This window comes from Alligator mississippiensis, chromosome 1, assembly GCF_030867095.1.
Source record: "Alligator mississippiensis isolate rAllMis1 chromosome 1, rAllMis1, whole genome shotgun sequence".
Taxonomy (NCBI): Eukaryota; Metazoa; Chordata; order Crocodylia; family Alligatoridae; genus Alligator; species Alligator mississippiensis.
The window spans coordinates 216,012,485-216,034,910 of NC_081824.1; the positions used below are offsets into that span (position 1 = coordinate 216,012,485).

A 22,426-nucleotide genomic window follows, 5' to 3' on the forward strand; every position below is an offset into this window, starting at 1 on the left:
AATTAAGAATTAAGAATAGCTCCACTGAAATCATAGGAGTTTTGAAGTCAGTGAAATTATCATGACTTTATGCTGATGTAAATGAGAGCAAAATTTAATTTCTTGATCAATCAGATCCAGGCAACCACTCCCAAATTCTGAACAGCTAAAAATTGGCAATCTATCCTTGATTCATGCCATTGTCAAGACCACTTAACATTGAGATCCCTTCTAAATATTACCTGTATGTTCAGGTGAATAAGCTAAGAATGGGTGTGTAATGCTTGTATGTCTTGGCATTTAACAGTTTTTCACAGCTTTTCACATTTAAAGAACATTATTGGATTTGTGTGTGTGCGTGTGCTTACTTATAAAAGTTCTCAGAAACTTTTACCACTTTGGTGGTAGGGTTGGTTCTCAGAAACATTTATAAAGCAGCAGACCTGAAGAAGTGAACTTGATGCCCAAAAGCTTGTCCACCTGCTCTCCCAACTATACAGTTGGTCTAATAAAAGCTACCACAAAAAATCCTTGCCCCTCAGGAGTTTCATAATTAGTTTGGTCTCAGATTGACTACTGTTTATCTTGCTGACTAGTGTTCTCCCATTTCTTTCCTTGTGAAACTACCATCTGCATAAACCTGTTATCTCCTGTTTTGTATTTAGCTGCAGCCTCTCTGCGGCAACCACCAGATCTTTGTTATTATGTTCGGGACTTTGGTCATAACTGGACTACATAAAATAGATACTATAAAAAATGTTAGATTTTTGGATTTATAGATACTATTTATAGATACCATAAAAATGTTCATTTTTGCACAAATGTTTCTAGGCTCAGTTCTATCTTTGTCTGAATTAAGTAACATTCACTCAACAAAATAGACCCATTAAGCATGCTGATCAACATAGCTCCATCTAATTTAGAGTTATTTCTGGCAGGCTAGGTACACACACTGCATTTGTTTGTTCTGGAACAGAAAAGTCCCAGCATTGGAGTGTACACACATTGCCCCTCCAAATCAGGGTTTAGCAAGTATCTGAATACATTGCCGCTTTTGTGCCATTAATTCAACAATGCAATCCTGAGACAACCCTTCAGACACACTTCATAATGTCCCGGGACAAAGTGTTAGCACTTCTTATCCCATAAACTTTTTAGGGTTGTCCCAGGACAATGGACATGGATGTCTAAATGATAACACTTTTTCCCAGGATAAAATGTTTTTCCCTAAGACAAATGTGATGCCTGTTTGTAGCCTCATGGTTTATGGATGTCTTAAAGTGTTCAGTGGGATTACTCTAGTCCAAAGTTTCTCAACCTGTGGTACGCGTACCCCTGGGAGTATGTGAGACATAGGCAGGGGGTACGCGGGTACCCCAATGCTCTCTCTCTTGCCCTGTTTTCCTCTCAAAACTATGGCAAAAAATGTGGTGCACCGCACATTGCACTGCTCTTTAAATTCCTGAGTAATAATGTGGTTCAGTCCTCCTAGGTTTGGGCAACATCACCTCTAGCACTTGAGTTGTGCACCACTGGTGTAAAAGGTGGCAACCCTATCCACACCAGATCAGACATCTGTCACATCACAGCCTTATATACACAGCCCTTCTTCCAACATATAACACACGTTAGTCTGTAAATATAAAATCCCCTGGAAAACTGAGTGTTGGGGTATTTATTAAAATTTTCAGAACTGAGGGGGTGCTTGCTACTTAAAAGGTTGAGAAACACTGCTCTAGTCAGTCAGTCTGTGCATGCATAATTGCTGAGCCATATGATAGCATCCTCAGGCCATGTGCAGTTCCTGTAGTCCACTGCTGAACTTAGTCAGTGGGCAGTCATCAACAATATGCAATGTGGTGTATGGTTTGCCACAGCTACAGTCTGGGTTGTCATGAAGAAACTAATGGTGGAGGTTAGTTGAACACAGACCTTGCCCTATCCAGAACCCATTCAGCAAGGCCCACTGACAGCATGGCAGGCTGAAGCCAGGTGGGCAAACTATAGGACCTGTGATTACTTTAGTGAACAAGATGGATTCCTAAGAAATGTTCAGCTATTGGCAATACTATTTTATTTTATATAAACAAGAGTTTTGCAGTAGTATTTGTTTTGAAACAAAATTCTGGTATGAGAAACCTGGTTCATATCAGAGCCAGGTTAGTCATGACTTGGGTCTCTCCAGCAAAAAATGTCATGCTTTCCTGAACGACAGAGCTGTAATTTCACGCACAAGTGGGGAGAAGAAGATCTGGCATCAAAGTGAAATGCTGCTGGTCCTTTATTTGGATGAGTTGGGATGGGAAAATGGAACGGAGTGGTTGCTGTTTTCCACATTGCACAAGTGTCATGTGTTCCTCATCTCTTTTTACTGAAAAAGGCACAAGCAAACATGACACAACCACTGTTTGGGACCCAGAATTTTTCCTGTCCTTCCAAGACCTTCTGGTGCTCCAGTCTCACCTCTCCCCAGGACTTACCATTGTAGGGTGCTCATGGCCTGGATTCCTTCTCTTCTCCTAGCTTATTCTGTGCATTACTGGGTGACCCACCTCCCTCCTTTTTGTTTTGAGCAATGGCACAACTAAGGCAGAGCAACTGGGCCAACTGCCCTGGGCTCCAACTTGGGGGCTTGGGGGAGTGTGAAAAAAACATCTGTCACTGGCAGCTGTGCAATCACAATCATGATTGTGCTGGCAATCAGAAGTTGCTGCTGTCCCTGAGCCCTGGGCACCCAGCTGTATTGCTATGTACTGGCTTTCAGGGGCCACAAAGGGAAAAGGCCTGCCTTCCTCCCTGTTGATTTGTTGCCCCAGTTGAGCCGGGGAAGTTTAGATCAGTAGTTCTGGCTTGCTCCCTTTATATGAGGAAATCCCCATGAGGAAATCCCCACGAAAATTTCTGGTCACTTACACAAGGCATGTCCCCAGGGCTTCTCTCTCTCTCTTTCCTTCTAGGAAAGAATTCCTCTTTGCTTGGAGGTTTGGGTGATCATTTGCTACCTTCCATGTCAGTCTGGGCTGCTTTGGATTCCCAAGTATGTCACGGGAAGATAATAGGAGTCCCTTCACCTGTGTACTATTAGGATCATGGACATCTGGGGCACAGAAGATAAGCAAGATCATGGTTAGGCTAACAAAGTAGGGAAGATGAAGATGGAGATGGAATTCTGGAGACAAGAAGACATCCCAAACAAACCTTTCCCTTCCCTGCCCTCCCCAACACACACACTTAAAAAAATCAGTTGTTTACCAATGACTCTTTGGTGGGATTCAGGCCTGACTGGGGTGGGATTCGCTTTTTAAAAGGAAATTTATGAGTGGATATATGCAGCTGTATGCATGAAATGGTACAAGAAAGTCACTTCGTTTTAACATGGTTTACATCTGCAGCATAAGCCGTGCCACTTTGTGTGCAGGATGTGTATGTGTGTTCTGTTTCCATGAACTTGGGGGGGAAGATGAATGACTCTAAGTTAGAAACCAGGTAAATTAGCCTATGCAATCCCATTGCTTGACTGCTACTGGTACACAAGTTAGTCCATTTAGAGATAGCTCCAATAACTCTTCATTGCTCGATCATGGGCAGTGTAGATATACACTTCCTTCCAGTTCATCCTTGGGGTTGTTTCACCTCATGATGGTAGCAGGGGGTCCACCTCCTCAACTTAGTGGATGGCTGGGGATTTAGAAAGCATGGAAGCCCAAGGACATCTTCAGGGAGCTAACTCCACATATCCTGAGATCCTTCTGGAGGAGTAAGGTTGCCTGGACTTCTCATAGTGGTTTCTTTCTTATGATGGGGTGTAGATATCAGTATGTCATTTGCCCAGGGACCACCAAAAGCTGGAGGACAATTCCCCTCTGAGGCAGTGGACCTCCTAGCAGGGAACACCCCTCCCCATCAAGATGGCTACCCTCAGGGCACCCTGCTGCCTGGCAGGGCGGTCCCTTATAAGCTGTTGCTGTACCGCCACAAAAATCAATCAGTGACTGCTTCTCATGGGCAGATCTTGGATTTTGAAAAGGGGGTTGTGAGTGGTGTGATGCATCATCACATAACACAACACCTATTTTCCCAGTTAAAAAAGAAACAAGAAGCTTTACTAATATGTTAGGAGCCCAGGACTATATTACTGAGTTTAAGATCCAAACAAAAACAAATACCCTAGCCCCTAGCATCTATGAACCTATGAAACTATAACTAAATTGGGGGGAGGGAAGGGGTCAACTACCAGGTCCAGGATGGGGCAGGCACCTGGGCCTGGGGGAGTACAGCTGTTACCTGCCAGTCTAGCCCCTGACTGCGCTTTATACACTGCCCCTGCTGGCTCAAATACCTGCTGGCTCCATTCTGTCCCCTGCTATTCCACACATCTCCCATGCTCAGCCCTAATAAAAACCCCATCAGACTCCAGAATCCCCATCACATCCCACTGAGCTCAACTCTCCCCCCTCATTGCTCCTGTTAACCCATTTGCACCTTGCACAGACTCATCCCTATTATGACTGACACCCCTCTCACACCCTACTGAGCACCCTGCCCCTCTGAGCACCCAAACCTCATTGCAGTCCCTCACAACCCCTGGGTTCCCCTCATCTACAATCCTTCATGCTTCCAACCCCCTCCTTATACCCCCATCTCACCCCTACGGGCCCCACCACCCATCTCCTCAAGCCCCACAACCACCATGATGCCCCAGCCCTGCCTCACCCACACCTCTACTCCACAGGCCCATCTCCTCAAAAGCCCCTTGGTGTCCATGACCCCTCATAGCCCTTCCCCTCAGAATACCTCTTAAACAGTTTCCCCAAACATAAGGCATTTGGGGGTATGGCTATATCTACCCCCCCCTTCCTGCAGCATGCCCCATAGATGGCCTCCACTGCCCCTCACCCTTGATGTGCAGAATAAATAGGTGGGGGCCAGGGAAGACTCATTTTATTTACTTGAAGCACCTCTACCCACTGGGTCCACTCATGCCTGGCTTTATGCTGCAATGGTTCAACCTCTGACAGCCTTCATCATCTCTTGCAATGAGTAACCCAGGAAAGGATCACTCCAGTATGTCTTTACCTCACCTTTGCAACTCCCTCTAACCACTGTACCACACTACATAGCTCTGCTTGCCTTTACCCCTCCTTGTCTCTCATTTGTTATGGGTTTGAATTTGATAGGAACAAAGCCACCTTCCTAGGTAGTGGCACACCTTCATTGGACGTGCTTGGGGAGGTAAAGAAACATTACCAGGACTAGATAACACATAACTGTATAAGAAATTGTTGATTGGCGATTAGTGGAAGATCAAGGGTTGTTAGTACCTATGAAGTAAAGAGATTAGCAAGAATAACGAGCCATGAAGTCATTCACCTGCTGCTCCACCTGAATAGATACGTGGTTGTCCCTGACAGGCAGTTTGTTATAACCTTTGAGTAGGGCAGGAATCAAAGGGAGACAAGACTGTAACCACCCTCTGCCCTGGATCTACCCCTGCTGCTGTTGAGGAAGCTCACAAAGCAGAAAGGTCAGTAAATTTTGGGAGATTGGCTGTACCTTAGCTTCTATCATCTTATAGAGGGCAGGGAGGATGAAAGAAGGTGGATATTATGCATTTCTGCATAAAAGGAGGTAAAGGAGGGGGGAGGTAGAGCTCTCTCCATCTGTCCCTGCTCATGGGAACTCACTGGGTTTTTATCTTCTTCATTCACAGAGATGGATGGCATGAGATAACAGCCCAAAAGTATTTCCCAGAAAGTAACAAAGCCCTTAGAAAGAAGACTTGCTGTGCCAAACAATTACACATCTGTACAGCACAGCTCTGATCTGAAACGTGACCGTGCGTAAAAATGGACCCTTCTTGCTCAGCAAGTCCGCTCCTTTTGTATGTGCTGAGTCCTATCAGCTTATCCAAGTGAAGCAGCAAGGTCTGGGTACTTAGCAAGTGTAAATCAGTGTAGCTCAATTTACTTCTGCTGAAGATCTGGCCCTGAGCTTTTACTATTTATTATTTTATTTCAGCCTTGCTGAACCAACACAGCTCTTGGAGAATGAAATGGATTTTTTGTTTTTTGGCTCACACAACATCAGCAGAATTATTAACTAAATTCTAGTTTCAGGGCCAGCTGTATAACAGCATTGTCATCATATAGTATCCTCAATTACCCCTTTGAAATGCTACTGCTGGCAATAGGTTTGCACAGGTGTAACTGGGGGCATAATTTGTGGATAGTGGAGTTAACACAGGTGTTACTGAGGGAAGCATTTCTCCTGCAGACTTTGCTATGGGTTATGATATGATATTCTGAAAGAACCCAGCTTGATTTTCAGATGCCAGGCTGAGTGTGCAGTTAGAACTTGTGAAACGGAGCAAATTCACTCTGGAAATAGTCACAAAACAGATATATCCCTACAGTGATGCTTTTCACAAGGTCACTTTTCAGGAAGTCCTTTAGGTTGGTAGGATCATGGTCAGTTTGTCTACTGTACCACACTCAGCACTTGTAATACTGGTACAACCCCATTCCAGTGGCATGGACACTGGGGTAGGCAGCTGGAAGCCCAGAGGTCGAGAGGTCAAGGTTATAGCAGAAGTGCTCATGGTGTGGCCATGCCAGATTCGAACAAATTTGTGAATACTGCTAAATACCTTGTCACAAGGACATGAGAAAGGAAGCAATACTGGTACAGTTGATGCCTTTTGTTAAAAACCTGTCAGTGCATTGGTGCTATGTCACTTGGTGTTATTAAGGAATGTCTGAATACATGGTAGGAGAAATGCTGCTTAGAAGGTGTTGCTCTTACCTGCTGTCACTGCAAATAAGCATTGACTGTACTAAAACTATATGATGTAGGAATACTGTACCACAGGGCAATTCATTTCCCTCTTTCAAATGAGTACAACACTAGAAATGATTCATTAAGTAGATGATACTGAGCTGGAATTAAGTACCAAATTTTCATCATCCACTATATTCCACATTTTCTAAAGGGAGTCACTGATTTTTTTTGCTCACTGTGTTTGGTACCCAGTTTGAGACGCATTAGATCTGAGATTTCAGACACAGTGAGCACCGTCAACTTCAGCTGAAGAGGAGTTGCTCCAGGTGCTTAGCTCTGCTGGGAATCCAGTGTGTGTGTGTGTGTGTGTGTGTGTGTGAAACTGGTTATGGCCCATTTTGAAAATGTGGGCCTTTGTGGTTACTTATGGATGGGGTTAGATTTAAATCAAAACCATTTGGGACATGTGAAAGGTCACCAATTCATTATTTCTTTAAAAAAATTAAACTGGCAGCCTTTATGATATTTAAGCACATTGTTCATGGTGTAATTATGGATGAAATATTAAAGAAGTGGACTAATTACACACAATGCATTTGAGCCCAATTAAAGCAGCATCTGCAGAGAACATAGGGGTATTCTCTTTCATAATAAGAAATACTTTCTTAACAACAGAGAATAAAATAGCTAAATTGGATATGCAGTTGAGATTATAAATATCCTATTAGCATATAAAATGAGGATTAACCTTATTTAATCACTGCATGCTTGATCATCAAAAGTCATGTTTCACCTCCATAATGTAGCTGTATCTGTTCTGAAAAAAGTGCATATTAATAAATTTAGCTAACTAGATGCTCCTTTCATCTAGTCAGCTGAGCTGGCCACCCCCAGTCACTTAGCTAAATACAAATTCTATCACCCATTTTATGTGTGGTTTAAGCTAATTTCCAGGCAAGACATCTCAGGGGTTGAAAAGATGCTCCGGGCGTTGTGATGTTCCAGGCCTGGTCCTTCTCAGTAAGCGCTGGCCCATGTAGCCTGGCTGGACTCATTTAGTTTTTGTGGGGCCTTGGGGAGATACTGTATCTCAGGGAGTGTGCAAGGAAATGTGTCTACTGAAGTTCTATCAGGGCTGTAATGTGCATCCTGCCAGGTACACAAATATGGTGCACTGATGGCTACTTCCTTATATCCTTTAAAAGTGCATAGTTTCATCACCGCTGTCAATAGGCAATACCACTTTTGCTCAGGAAAGTAAGTGGCTTGCACTTGTGACAGGCTCCTCTTCCCTCAATTTTACACACTCAGGGAAGAGGTTGGGAACAATCTAGCCCCTAGTAAGCATCTGTGAAAATAAACTAGATTTACTCTCTATCACTTGCCTGACAACAGGCCTGACATTTCTGTGATTATAAATTAAATAAGTGTAGACACTAGAGGAATTTACTCCAATGGAGAGAGTGCCTGTACCTCTGTATTACTAAATCCTACTTGAGCTCAACAGGCATTGTACAGGTGTGAATTTTGCCCAGGGTACAATTCTGCTCTTAAATCTGGGAGAAAGTTACAGTGAAGATCCATGTTAATTTAATCTCAATGAATTTTGCATCAAGTTGGCTTGGTTTAGCCACTTTTTCCAACTGCCAACCTTGCAAAGTCCATTTGGAATGCGAAATAATTTGGATTCTCTCCTCCTTTTACATGACAGAGACTCCAGAGGCCTGACTCTGGTCCTAAATCTTTTTTTCAAATATTAAATGAATTCAGTCTGCAGCTAAGAAAGAGCCCTTTTTGCTTTGGTCTTTAAGATTATTGTTTTTAAAACATTTTGGTAGGCAGGGTAGAGCTAGCAAAGCATATTAAGGAACGATTCCTACAGAACAACATATACTTATTTATCAGATTTGGGTACCTGTTTCTTAACACAGTTAAACAGAAATATCTGTGTGTATGTATGTATGTATGTATGTATGTATGTATGTATGTGTTTAGCTAGCTAGCTATTGGAGAAATAATTAGAACCAGGAGAATAGTGCAAACATGTTTCCATAAAACATTTGCATGCTTAGATACAAACTAAAATCAGAATGAGCCTGCTTGTGCCCCTGTTGTGTTCCCTTTCCATGAACATGCATGTAAGTTTTACCAACACAAAATTTAATGTCTGATTATTTGCAGACGTGGAATTTAAAATGTGCTTATTCAGGTATTCTCACTGGAAGTGCTTGTGTAATGACTACCCTCATGGGGCATGAACTTGGGACCCCTAGCACTAAAAGCATGAGTCAAACAGTTGATAGCTGCAATAGACTTCTGTCATCTTGGAGCCAGTGGCTAGATTGGGACACTTAACACCGAGGACAGTGGGTTACATTGGCACCATTTAGGCTGTGAAGGAACAGAAACCATACCATATGACTTATTTGACCAATGACTAATAGTTCAAGCAAGGTCCAGTCCAATTCCCATTTAAGTCACTGGAAAGTTGGATTGCACAGTTAAGTGAACTTCACCCTCTCTAGAAACAAAGTGCGAGAGTCCTGAGTAGAATTTTAAGTCCTATATTAGCACTGTTTTGAGTCTTATGTGAGCCTTTGGCCTAGAGATGAATGCCATCCCTAGTGAACAGTCAGAGAGCTAGTCACAAATGAGCCATAACATTGAAAGTTGGCAGAAATGTCTTCCGAGCAACTTTTAAAATGACAAAAGTAGTTTTCTGTTCATACATGTTCTACAAAGAGAAAAAACCTGGCTATGTTAGGTAGGGAAAGCTCTTCTCTGTGAATTGTTCACTCGGGGCCAAATCTGAGAAGTGCATAGATGGTGCTGGTGCTGTGTACAAGTGTGATTTCCACACTCAGGGATAGACATGCTGGTAGACCTCATTTAAGAGCCGGCAGTCACATAGCAATTTATAATAAGAAGTAACAAGACACTGTGGGCAAGATACACAGTTGCCAACTCTTGTGAGATTTACCATTTTCCTTTTAGCCACAGTTCCTGGGCTGAAGCGTTTGTGAGAATTTCAGTTCCCTTCCTTTCCCTTCTGGCATTACAAAAGAGTTTGAAAGCATGCTATAATTTCACCCTTAGGCTTAGGAGCTATATTTACTTATTTATTAGTTTAGAAACCTCTCCTGATTGTGTTAAGCCACTCAGGCATGATTTAATTTTTTGATGGCTGATTCATGGGTTTTGAATGCTTGGGCTTGGCAATATGGCTGATCAACAGCATTTACTTTTGCACACACCTACTGGAGTCTGAGGGAAATTAAACAAGTTCTGCAGGCTCAGGCCCAAAGCTAGATCTGTTGTGATAAAGGCCAAATAAATCCTCCTCCCCTCCTTTTTTTTGGTTTAGAGCTTGCTTAAAGATTTAATAGTCTTTTATCCTTTACTCTGAAGAAAAGCTTACAGTGACAGAGGCATAAACATACATTTAAACATGGACAATTACAGCTATTAGAGATGTAGGTTCTTAGTTGGGCACTTTTCAAAAATACCACTCACAGGAACTCCTTTTTGTTGCTTATGATACCTCCTTATTTGTGGCCTGCTTACCACTTTTCCCCTCCTTTAGTTTTGGTCCTAGAAATCACATTCGCTAAAACCTTTAGAGAAACCCTAAAGGCAAATTGAAAGTGACTGGGAATAAAATAGACTTTGCCATTCAGAGGGATTTGAGGTGTTGTACTGTCAGAGAGGTCTGTGGGTAAAGTGACTGAATCCAGAAGCATATGGAGAACGGAAAGGGCTGTGGGCGATCACATCAAAAACGTGAAATAAAGTCAGCTGCCCACATCAGAAATGTAAGTCCAGGGACACTGGTTTAAAGAAACTAAGGGAAATATAAAGGAGAATGTGAAACAGCTCTCTAATCTTCAAAGATAGGCCTAAAGCAGGAGATTGTTCTTTCAGATTGGATTTTTAAAATCACTTTCCTTTCATTTCAGTTTGGTTCAATCTTGAAATCACCATCATAGATATAAGCATAGAAAATTTGCTTATGGGATTCCAGTCTCAGTTTACCTGAGTAAACCCTCATCCCAGTGTCGTGGCTTTGAGTTTGTTCCCGTGCAACTGAAACGAGAGCCTTTGCCATAGTTTCCTTCCCACCCTTGAGCACAATGTGTGCAGCACACTCCATGTTAATGATAGCTCTTCTTGTTTTGTCAAGTGGTCCAAAAAGTTAAAACCAAACAATGTCCAACTGAAAGAGCCTGCTTCTCACCAGTTGTTAATTCACAGCAAAGGGATTAGAAAAATAAAATGATGAATGCCACAGGATGTTGGGTTTAATTCTGGCCTCTCAACAACGGCAGCATCCCATGAAACAGAATTCACAAGAGCTCAGTTCCTCCTTAGGCATCAAATTGAAGTGGCTGGATACTCAAAAGTACTCAGCACCCAACAGCTCACAGTGAAAAACTTACTTCCTTAGTTTCTTTGGACTAAAGCACTGAGAACAACTGAAGCTGTTAGGTGCTGAGCTCTCTGGATAATCAGACACTTTATTCAGCCTCTGCCCTAAATAAGAGTTGAACTGTTTTTGAAAATGAGACCCCAGCGACCGGTGCAGGTCACTTTTTGAAAACCTGCTTAATAATTTTTCAGCATTAGCTTACATAGCAATTTAGCCTCACCTCAGAATTGTTACATTATGGGTAAATGGTCTAGATGTGACATGGGATCATTTTAACTTCAGAAAGACAGGAGACAATTCTCTTGGAATAAAAAAGGTCTTTATTGACAAGATCAAAGGAACATGAAGAAGAGAACTGACTTTCAGTGAAACAAGAGCAGGGAACATCTTTCTATGTCCTTATTGTAATTCATTGCTTGTTTTCAAGACCCATAATACAATTCTTCCATAACAGGAAGAGGACTTTGTTAAATTGTAAATGAGTATTACTTCAAGCACTCTGTGGAAATATGTTCTCCCCCCTATGGCCCATACATTATTTCTGCTTAGTTATGGTTGCTCACATTTCCTGGAACTATCACACAAGACTTAATTCTCCTCACACAACATCACTTTAAAATTGTGAAGCTCTCTTAATCAACCTTTGTATCAGCCACAAATTTGCAGTATGACCTAATTTGAAAAATGTCTCAAAGTGCTGACTCAAACTGTTAGTGAATAAAGGCCAGTCATTACCATTATGACACTAATGTGATGCAAAATAAAATTGAGTTGCATCAGCTGAACATTAGTTTGCAAAAATATTAGTGATGGAAGCCATTTTCTATTCATATTTTATTTATACTTATGAGATTTATACTTTTTTGGTCTGAAGCAGCTCTGCAACAAAAATCCTGAGTGGAGGCATGAAGAAACATTTTAATCATGAAAAATCCCAGTCAGAAATATATATCTAAGCTGCATCACTTGCACCTTAGAATATCCTCTCATTTATAAAGTGGAAGACAGGCATGTAGTTTGAGAACTTTTAGTAAAATATTTACATAGTAACATATTACAATTCTCACACTAATGTGTCATTTTATTTTGCATCTTTAGGTTACATTCCAAGTGTTTTCTTTTTTCATCTCTAATTGGAATAGGACTGATGCTAACTTCATTTGCTGTATATATAACTATTTTCAACTTACCAAAAATTATTCCATCATAAAAAACAGTGAATTTTGAGGAAAAAAAAAAGTGTAAGGGTCTTTTTAAGGGGAAAAGCATCCTAAATTTTCAAAAAAGTAGGGTGTATTATTCAGCCTTTTTTAGCTGACATTTTATACGTCTTCAACTTTTTTCACCCATTTGCTTAGCTTTGTGGAATTTTTTTTTTTAGGCATGCTAACCTGACTATGCTTATGGCATGAACACTATAGTTGGTTTGTCAAATATCGACTGATAATTAGCACTCAGACTGGTTTGTCTTAGAATCAGAGGTCTAGGGATAAAACAATTCAGCAACAACCATTCTCTTTTGTGGCTTTTTAATCTTGAAATGCCAATAATAAAAATTGTCTAACATACTGATAATATATCCATGACTTCATGCTGAAGCAGTTCAAAATCAGACGCACACAGCTAGGAAGACAGGCCATTAATTTAAAATTTAGAGGACCAATAAGTTTTTGATAGCAATGGGTTACTGTGCTAATGATTATTTAACTTGCTGCATGTTGGGTTAAGTATGTATGGCTATGTAAAGTGTAGTGCTTTATCGAAGTGCTACAGTGTGATTATAGCTACTGAAATGTTATAGTCAAGCCAGGAAAAAAGCAGCAAGATTATAAAGCCCAGTTACTATAATATAGCACAATTCATTCAGTTGTGAAAATAAAACTACTACAGTGCTGAGAAATTTTGCTACTGTGGTATAAAATCACTGGCTCAGCCTGTTATTTTATCTTGTGTTTGTAGTGGTAGGCACAGAGAAGTGTGCCTTGTTGATGTTTTACTTTTCTTTTATTGAGATGTATGTTTTAATAGTAAGATGCTTTGGGTTAAAAAAATATTTTAAAAAATCTGCACATTTGCTTTAATAATGCCAATAATAATTTTTCAGGAAAAATGCCATTGGTGTGAAGTCAACAAAAGACAAGGCAATAGATGCAAAAAGGTAAGAGTGGCAATGAGTGGTTGATGTTTGTAAATTATTTGCAGGCTTTTTTTTTTTTTTTTTTTTTTTTTTACACTTTTTCATTCTTGCAGTACCATATGATTTTAAAAAAAAAATATAATCTGGGATTGCATCTCCATTTCAAGTTCTAAGTAGTTTATGCGGTGTGTTCCTAAAATGCAATGCATGCGAACTGCCATTCATTAATACTTTGTGTCCTTGATCCATCTTGGAAAGATGTTGGTTAGAATTCTCTAAACCATTTAGTTGTTGCTATATCATCCTTCCCCAACAGGCAGTGGCTTAAGCTTGTTGAAATTCTGAAAAAAAATACAAAATATAATCAATATATGAAAATAAATTAAAAAAAAAAAGAGGCAAAAACATGCAATGAAAATTTATGACCTTAACATTCCTTCAGGGTCAAGCAATTTATCAAATTCTCTCACTTTCTGGTTTCAATTACACAGCTATTGTGGAAGGAACTTATTTTAGCAGGTTCATTTGCCTCAGTAGGGAATACAGGACTTTGGCCTAATGCTTCACCTTTAGTGCAGGCCATTTGAGCCTTAGAACAAATACCAATCATCACTCTTTGGAAAAAAAAAAATCTGCATTGGAGTGGCCTATTGGAATGGGGTTTCTGTCAAGGTAAACGGTTGTCGGCAATGACTGTGGTAGAGTGGCGATAAATCCCATTTTATTGCTGAAAAATTCCAGCTTCTCTCCATGCCTGACAGCTCCCCACATTCTCGTACCCATTTGGGCAATTTCTGCACTATGTCCATCTGGTTCTTATTACCTCTCAACCTGCCAGTGTCTGATCCAGAAAAAGTGCAGGTCAAAAACAGGGGAAGAAACCAAGGTGATGGACAAAACAGAAATAGAGTGATTGAGAGACCTACCCCTCTCCCCCTTCTCCCTCCCTCCCCCACCCAAAAAAAGTACAATAGCCATAACAAAAGTGCTAGGGAGGTTTCTAGCATAACCAGAAGGTTGCCGGAAACTCACTTAAATATAGAATTAAATGGTAGCAATAAACACAAGGTTTTAGTAGCCTAAATGGAACACAGTCTTTGATATCTATCCAGGACATTAATGACACCTGCCTAAATAAAACTGGGTTGGGGGGATGGGGGAAATCGGTTTCAGGTCCCTTAATTATAGCAATACTTGTGGTACTAGTTCTCAATGTCTCCAGGGCTAGCAGTGGATTTTCAGGAGATTAAATTTACAGTCCAGGATTCACCTGGAGATGAAAGTCATTGCATAAGGTCAGCTGGATGCAAATAAAATTTTGAAAAACATCTAAAATATTGATGATTTTAAAGGGAAAAAAAGATTTCAGACACAACCTTTGCATTCTGCTACCTCAAACCTTTTGTATATTTTAGTTTTCTACATAGCTTGAATCTATAATAGAAACATTTGGCCATTTTCATAATTAAAAATAACAGCTGAGCTATTGTTGGGAAATCAGCTATGGCTTTCCATTCCCCTGTCCTCATCCCAGTCCAATAAAACAGCTTTCCTATGCATTCTGATATTTTGTAAAGGGTCTGTAAATGCCACTGGAAAAATTGTCCTGATCCATGATGTCAAAAATCCTTTTTAAAAGCATTTGGTGTTTTATTTACAAATTATATTTAAATTAATATTAATCCTGGTACTATATACCCAGAGTATACCCAGTGCTCTGAGCATTTGCTTTCCTGAATATAAAAATGCAAGACAATTAAAATATAAATCTATAGTAGTCCCGACTAATACCAAGCATCTGAGTTAACCACCAAGAGCAAGGAAATCCAAAGTGAGGGTTACAAATCTGTCTTTAATGCGTCCCTTTGGTTATTGGTATTACAAGTGTCTCCAAACACCCAGAGGTGGTTCTCTCACATGGGCTAGAATTCATAGGTAGGTATAATGGACTCAGTTACTCTCTTGTGGCCAGGGTTTGGGTGTTACATTACTAAATATTCCTGCACAAATGGTAGGAACTTGGAACCTGTTGGCTTCCAGAAGTTAACGATGAGTTTCAACATTGAAACAGCTTCAAGAGCCTGAGAATATATTTATTAAAAAATGAGACTCATGACAAGTAAATGAACGTGTTTGAAGTGACAGCACATAAGCTTTCTGGTATAGAAGCAAGACTGCTAGTGTTACTTGCAGTACAAAAATGGTTCAGAAACAAAGCTGGAAAGTCAACCTTTTATTTCAGAACAAGCCCTTTAATCATTACATATTCTTGAAAAATACAAAATCTAGTTGACCATTAATGCTTAACATCATGTTAGTTACTGGGGCATCTAGTAAAAAAAGTAATTTACTTTTTATAAGTTACATTCTTGGAAGGAAAAAAGCTTCAGGACTGTTTGGGACTGTTAGTAATTATATCTGAGAAACTTGAATGCTTAAACTGAAATGAATATTTGTTTGCATTTGTAATGCAGTAAAGAATTAGTTGATGACTGCTCACTAAAATATGTTTCCCACTGGTCCAAGTCCTACTTTGTACTGAGAAAAATTAATGTCTAATCATATGAAAATGTTACAAGATGGTTTAAGACACATAAGAAAAAGGTATTTGGCATTCATTTTTCTTCCCAAACAATATTTTGTATTTTTATCTTGTAAATATATTTAAGCACAGAGATCCATAATAGGAAAGACCAAACTTCAACAATAAAAATATTTCAGCATCAAAATGGTTAATAGTGAGTATTATAGCTTCAAAAGAGCCTATTGGCTAACCTTAAAGGATGCCCTGCAATTGTTAAACTCATCAGATGAAACTACCTTTCTCAGCTAGCCCTTACATTTGTCTGGCTAACAGTAAAAATACTATAATAAATCGGTAACATATGTTGCCAGACAAGAATAAGTGATATAAATAAAGAGTCAAGAGACATAGCCCCTCAAGAACAATGTGAAAGATTTAAACTTTCAATGTATTAATTAATCGATTAACATGTTAGAAGTAACTGGAGAGTGTTATTCTGTTGTTTGTTAATATCATTCCTTATTTTTCTCTTCTTCTCTTCAGATTGCATTTTAAATCAAAATGTTCTCCGTGACTGCCTGCTTTGCAGCATTAGGGTAAGTCCCATTTTTCCACACCTTAAAAAAATATGCCTGAGAATTCTCTGCCAGAAAGACATTTTGTTGATTTTATGTTTTATGAAATAAACACAATGTTATTGAAAAGAGAACCTTTTTTTTTCAAGTGGATGAGTATGTGAAATTGTGCATTTGCAACAAAGCTGCCATCAAGAAAACCAACTCTACTATGGAAATGACAAGTCTCACAACTCATAATAAATTATTATCAGTAGCATTTAAAATATAGAAAACAAAATCTGCTTTGAAAATAGAATGCTTTTTTTATTTTGCTTTTTTATTGAGACATCCTTTGAAAAATGACATAATATAAATAGTTTTACAAAGCAACAATATAATCAATCTCTAAACTAGAATATAAATCAAGGATTTCATTAACTGCTGGTAGCCAGTTTAAATTGTAGTCTTGTACGTAATGTCTATCTATCTATGTATGTCCAAGTTATATTAAAAACCTTTAAATGGCTTTGTAATATCAGCTACATCTAGCTATTATAATAATTAATGATACTGTTTTATAAATCAATATATGTATTCTTGATAAATTCATATCCAGTTAATGGTGTAATTTAAATAAAAAATTAATGCAATAAAGGACATACAGGAATAGGCAGGAAATCTTTAAAGGTTAAGAGGCAAATTTGTCTAAATTCTTTTTTTTTTGGTACCTGTTTTTGAAAAAGTGCACACTCAAATTCAACTGATATCATCCTTGATCCTATCATCACAATAATCCCATTATTTTTTACTTAGCTATATTCATTATGTTTTTTCAGTGCAGTGCAAGAACGGATCTTTCATTTAAAATAAGTAGTTTTATCACAGTTTCCGATTTTTCTGCAAAATTAAAATCAGATTCGCAGTCAGCAATCCCAACATGTGACCAGAAAAAAAAATGGTAAATGCTGTCTGTCTTAATATTTTCTCCATTAACTACTCATTCCTTAATTGTATTACTACATGGTTATATTACTTCTACAATGCAGTGCCAATAAAAAGGAAAACATAGTTCCAAGCATAAATGTATTTTCTGTATTTACAGTACTGTGTAAACCTTGAAGAATGTTTTAAAGTAATAAAAATCTGTTCCTTATCTCTTGTTTTAAATACAGCTAATCCAGTTTGTTCAGAAAGCACATGCAAAAGTGAATTAAAAAACAAAACAAAACAAGAAAGGGCAACTGGAAACTGCTTTTTTATTTCTAGATTGCATGTGGATGTGAAAATGTCTCAGTTTCTTTTGTTTTCTTTTATAATCTGTAACTGCAAAATGCATCTTAAATAATAACACAGGATTAACTGGCAATTTATTAATTGTTCCTAACATCAATTGTAATCTTACATGTTTAAAACAAAGCCCCTCAGCCTGTTTATATGTTGAATGTTTTATGAAGAATACCTTTTGAAATTATGCAAAACACTAAGCTTTGCTATCCACACTGACATGGTGCAGAAAAGTCATTTTAATCCATTGCGATTTTTTTTGACATTTTTCTTAACATTGCTCTGCCTTATTTAGAACAGCAACAGTGATCAGTGCAGTTTCTTTTGACATTGATGGGTATTTAAAAATGTTACATGGAAGATAAAAAAAAAGAAATTGCTGCCAGTCACTTTAGCAATTCAGCTACATAAGCAACTGCTATTTGCTAAAAGTTTACATTTCAAATTAGCTTGTATTTAAAAATGGGAGAAACAAGAGAGTGCAATTATTATTGCATGTTAAACTGTACTTGAATACTGTATAATATCCATTTTAAAATGTATTTTGTTTTCAGATGGAACCAGCAGCAAGAGATACATACCCATTCCTAGGAGGCTTAATTTAAACTTTATAGGAAAAACATAAACAGCAAGGTTCAAGTAACACATTGAAATATGTTACACATTTTAAATATCTTCATTTTAAAATGCGTGTTATTTTTTCTCTTGGGATCACTTACATGACTCTCCCTAGACAAAGGAGGGACATGTTACATTCTTAAAAATTATCTGCAATAGAGATCACATTCCTAGGCATGTTTGAGTCTTTTTATTACTAAGGATAACCTCTTAATGGCATCACGATTTTCTACTTGTTAAGTGGACATCTTCAGAATATTTAACCACAAACAAAGCAACTTTATTTGGAGGAAAAATGGTTTGGAATGATGAGAAACATAAGTTTTTATCTACTGCCACACTAGCATATCAATTATTCAAGCTCTACTAAATTTAGTTGTCTGCTTTTAAAACACTGTTTGCACTTGCTTCATGGAAAGATCAAAGTACCTGATAATTTTGCTAAATTATTGGTTTTCACAGTATAGCTATGAAGGAAACATTTTATTTGTCTGTGTTATGTTCACATTTGAGTCAAATTCAGCAGATTTATTCCATGCATACAATATTCCTCAACAGTGATTCGAACTGACTTCTTATTAGAACATGCATCAATGTAAATAAATGTATGACTCAGCTATGTAGAATATGCTATCATCTGCAGATATTTATGTAGACAAAACCACATTGTTACAGCCAATAAAATTATGCAATAGTGACTTGTTTGGAGGTTTTGCTGATCAGATAATGACTTGCTAAAGGACTGAAGGGCCTAGGGCAGAACTGAAGGTGCTTAATGCTCTAGCTGGTCATTACCTGACCGGTAAAGTCCAATAAGGAAGTAATTATTGCTGCTATAAAATGATATGTGAAAGATCTAGTGCTAATGATTTTTTGTATTTGGTAGGACATGAAGGTTTCAACATGAAACTATATTCTTAACATTTTTACAGTGTTTTTAACAAATGAACACTTCCCTGGGTTGAGCTGATGACTGTACTGTAAAGGTGAAAAAACCTGCATTTCTCAGTGACGGCAGGATTTCATTGGCAGAAAGGTACTGTCAGGTATGGACTTCCTCTCTGCACATCCAAATCATATTTTTTGTTCTCTAAAAGCTACAAACTCCAACAAACATCGCTGTCTCTTCATTTCCTCTGAAACCTTGTTATCACTAATCCTGTCTGGTTGAAAACAAATTTCACTTATTTTATTAGACACTGAAGTTCCTTCTCTAAAGGAAATAGGTAAAATCATTCAGATTCTGTTGTAATATGCCATAGCACACAAGCGTAGAGCTCCATGGCTAACCTGAGGAGGCAGAGGTATGCCTTTCTGCTCTATTATTTAATGTGAACATTGTCTATTTTTTGAGCATCTGACTTTTTAAAATCAGTTTGCACTCAAGTGAAATGTGAGGACAAGACAGAAGAACAACGTCAAGACAAATCAGCCATTTTTTCTTTATCCTGGCTCAAGTCAATGCAACTGTTGAGCAACTACTGACTGCAGGTATAATTTTTAAAACAGGCTAGAATAATAGAAAGTAAACTGCCTAAGCCTTGGATTACTTTTTTTCCCCATGCAAAGAACATAGATACCCAGGGTGGTATGAAATGTCTTCCAATTTTACTACTCTTGCATAAAGCCAGGCAATTTGAGGGGAGGAAAAAAACCCCAAACAAACAAAGGATGTTTAAGCGATTTCATTTATTTTGATAATCCTCCTCCTGCACCAGTGCATTTTGCTGTCTTTGTCAAAGTGAATGACAACAATTTGGCCAACTCTCTCTGAGCTGCACTCAACAGTGACAGGCAAATTATCAGAGGCCCTGCACTCCTTATTATCAGAGGAGAAGTCATCAGGAGGACGTGTGGAGGATCCCTCTCCCCTGTCACTATTTGTCAGTGGGACAAGGGCCACTGCTATGGGTAGCTGACAGGTAATTTCAACAATAACAATTACTCCTATTACTGGTGTCATAAACAATTCGCCCCAGGCATGACAATAGCAAAGCTTTATAATTCAATGCCATATAAATAAATGCCAGCAGGTAACAAGTAATTTAGCTCCAATCAAGCCTTGGCCCCGGCATTAATATTGTTATTGCAAGAAAATGGAAAATTGAAAAAATTCAATATGTTAATGAATTAAGGGAGGTTCAAAGGCTAAGCAAGGGAGGAGGGAATCGAGGAAAAAAGGAGCTAAAAATCATTATTTTAGATTTGGCACAATACTTGTGTTTGGACAACATTCTACTGACTTTTTTTTTTTTAATATAAAGGGGTAAAATGCAGTCTTGATATTTTATGTTTCAGGCAAGTTGAAAGTGTGAATGGGAACCTGAATTCCATTCTCTGCCACTCATTGCCTACATCAAAACAGTAAAAATAATTAGATGTATTATTTTTTTTCAATAAATGAAACATGTTTGAAATGCTAATACATTTAGATAAAAAAAAGTTCTATCTACCCATCATGCTAGTTTAAGTTCCTTTTGCTTTTGGGTTCATGTTTCTTGCAAGCTCAGCTGAATTAATTCTTATATTAGGAATAAGAATAATAAAACCCTTCTTCTCCCTCAACATTCCTGTATTAGGTGGTATTGGCCATAGCACTTAGAATTTTTCCACAAAAATCAAAAACAGAAAATGCAAGCAAACAAAAAAGGAAAAAAAAGTGAGGGGAGGGGATGGGGGCGTGGGGGAGAGTCCAGTATCCCTAAGTACAACTTCTTGATCAGCCCAATTTGCAATTTTACTATTTGTCCAGCAAGACAATGTGCCATCAGTCTGACAGCAGTAAAAGAATTTGAAAATCTCTAATTAGAAGAGCTGCAGAGCAATTAACGCATGTCAAATTTCACTTCATCAAGTGCCACTCTAATTTTCCCACTAAAAATTAATGGACTTTTTTTGTATGTGTGTGTCCCCTCAAGGCAATGTTGATTCAAATCTGCTCAAGATGCAGTGTTGCACAGCTAAGCATCTTCTTGATTACAATCCGCCACACTTCTAACTGCTTTCATTCTCACTGCCACAGATACTTTGTCAACAGTCAAATTACGCCATGCTGATAACAATGCATAATGGTGTTCCTCAAAGGAGACTCCTGTCATGGAACAGCGTTTCATAAAAATGTACCGTTTACTTTTCCAGGAAATATATCTGTCTGAAACTGAAGTTTTTGTGTTTTCAGCATTGGGTGTAATGTACTTTTTTCTCTCTCTCCTAAACTATAATTTATTTATTTTTTGAGATTACATGAAAATACTGCAGCGAGCTGTTTGAAGAGCTATACAGAATGGAAAATATTTAGTCAGTGTTTGTGCAGGCTTTGCTTAACCACTTTGCTCCAAGACATTTGAAGAGCAATATCCTTCTACAAATACCAGTGATTTTTTTTTTTTAAAGAACCCTTTGGGTAAAATTTTGAAGTCTTCGCATAAGCAATGCTCCTTCTGACGTCAATGGGAATTTTGCCTGAGTAAGGACTGCAGCTTTGCTCCAATGGTTATAAACATGCTGGACATTTTTCTTTTAATGGACTGTATTTAGATTCCTAGAAGAGTTTGTTTAACAGGCATATTTGCCAGAATCCTCAAAACATCACAAGGCATGTAAGATAAATTACCTTTTTGTCAGAAAAGGGTATGTGTCAGGAAAGCGAGTTGGTTCATTTGTACAGGTTTTTTTAATCCCCTCATTTCCCTCCTGGTTTTGAAGATCAGTATTCTTGAGTCATTGGAACAGAAGTGTGAAAGGGAATGGAAAAATATTTACAGTGATTAAAAGTTAAATATCTGAGGAATAAAGTCCTTCAGAAATGTTTCAGATTTTCATTTGCAGAATTAAAATATAGCTCCCTCCACATAAACTTTAAAAAAATTGTTGTGTATAGTCCCTTAAATTGTTTGATTTATCGCTATTAATGCAGACTAGTGCCTCAATCACTTTTCTTTCAAAACAGATACGCCAATTTGTATCAAGAATACTTTCTATTATTTTTAACTGTCTTTTCAGGCTAACTTCATGGGACCAAGTTCTTGCTGAATGGAGTTGTGCCAGCAGAGAACATGGGTCATATGTTACCTGGTACATCATACATATCTTCTCCTTCCCCTTCTATTTTGACCTTACTGAAG

The 22,426-nt window shown here is 38.4% G+C and overlaps 2 long non-coding RNA genes across 6 annotated transcripts in view; one reads left to right on the forward strand and one right to left on the reverse strand.

Annotated features, from left to right (window-relative positions):
* Window positions 1-11,479: 11,479 nt before the first annotated feature.
* The window catches only part of LOC102569654 (uncharacterized), a 13,803-nt gene continuing 2,856 nt past the window's right edge, over window positions 11,480-22,426 (reverse strand). The window contains exons 2-3 of one of the 2 annotated variants that reach the window (XR_009458031.1): window positions 21,916-22,016; window positions 11,480-13,660 (exon numbers count right to left, since the gene is read on the reverse strand). This is a non-coding gene — a long non-coding RNA (uncharacterized LOC102569654). The remainder of the gene's footprint in view (window positions 13,661-21,915; window positions 22,017-22,426) is intronic. The other variant, XR_002094510.2, reaches the window with a different exon arrangement.
* Window positions 16,135-22,426, forward strand: part of LOC109286470 (uncharacterized) — a 44,916-nt gene continuing 38,624 nt past the window's right edge. For all 4 annotated transcript variants that reach the window (XR_002094511.2, XR_009458027.1, XR_009458028.1 and 1 more), the window contains exons 1-3: window positions 16,135-16,439; window positions 19,235-19,348; window positions 22,305-22,426. The exon at window positions 22,305-22,426 is cut by the window's right edge and continues 2,101 nt beyond it. This is a non-coding gene — a long non-coding RNA (uncharacterized LOC109286470). The remainder of the gene's footprint in view (window positions 16,440-19,234; window positions 19,349-22,304) is intronic.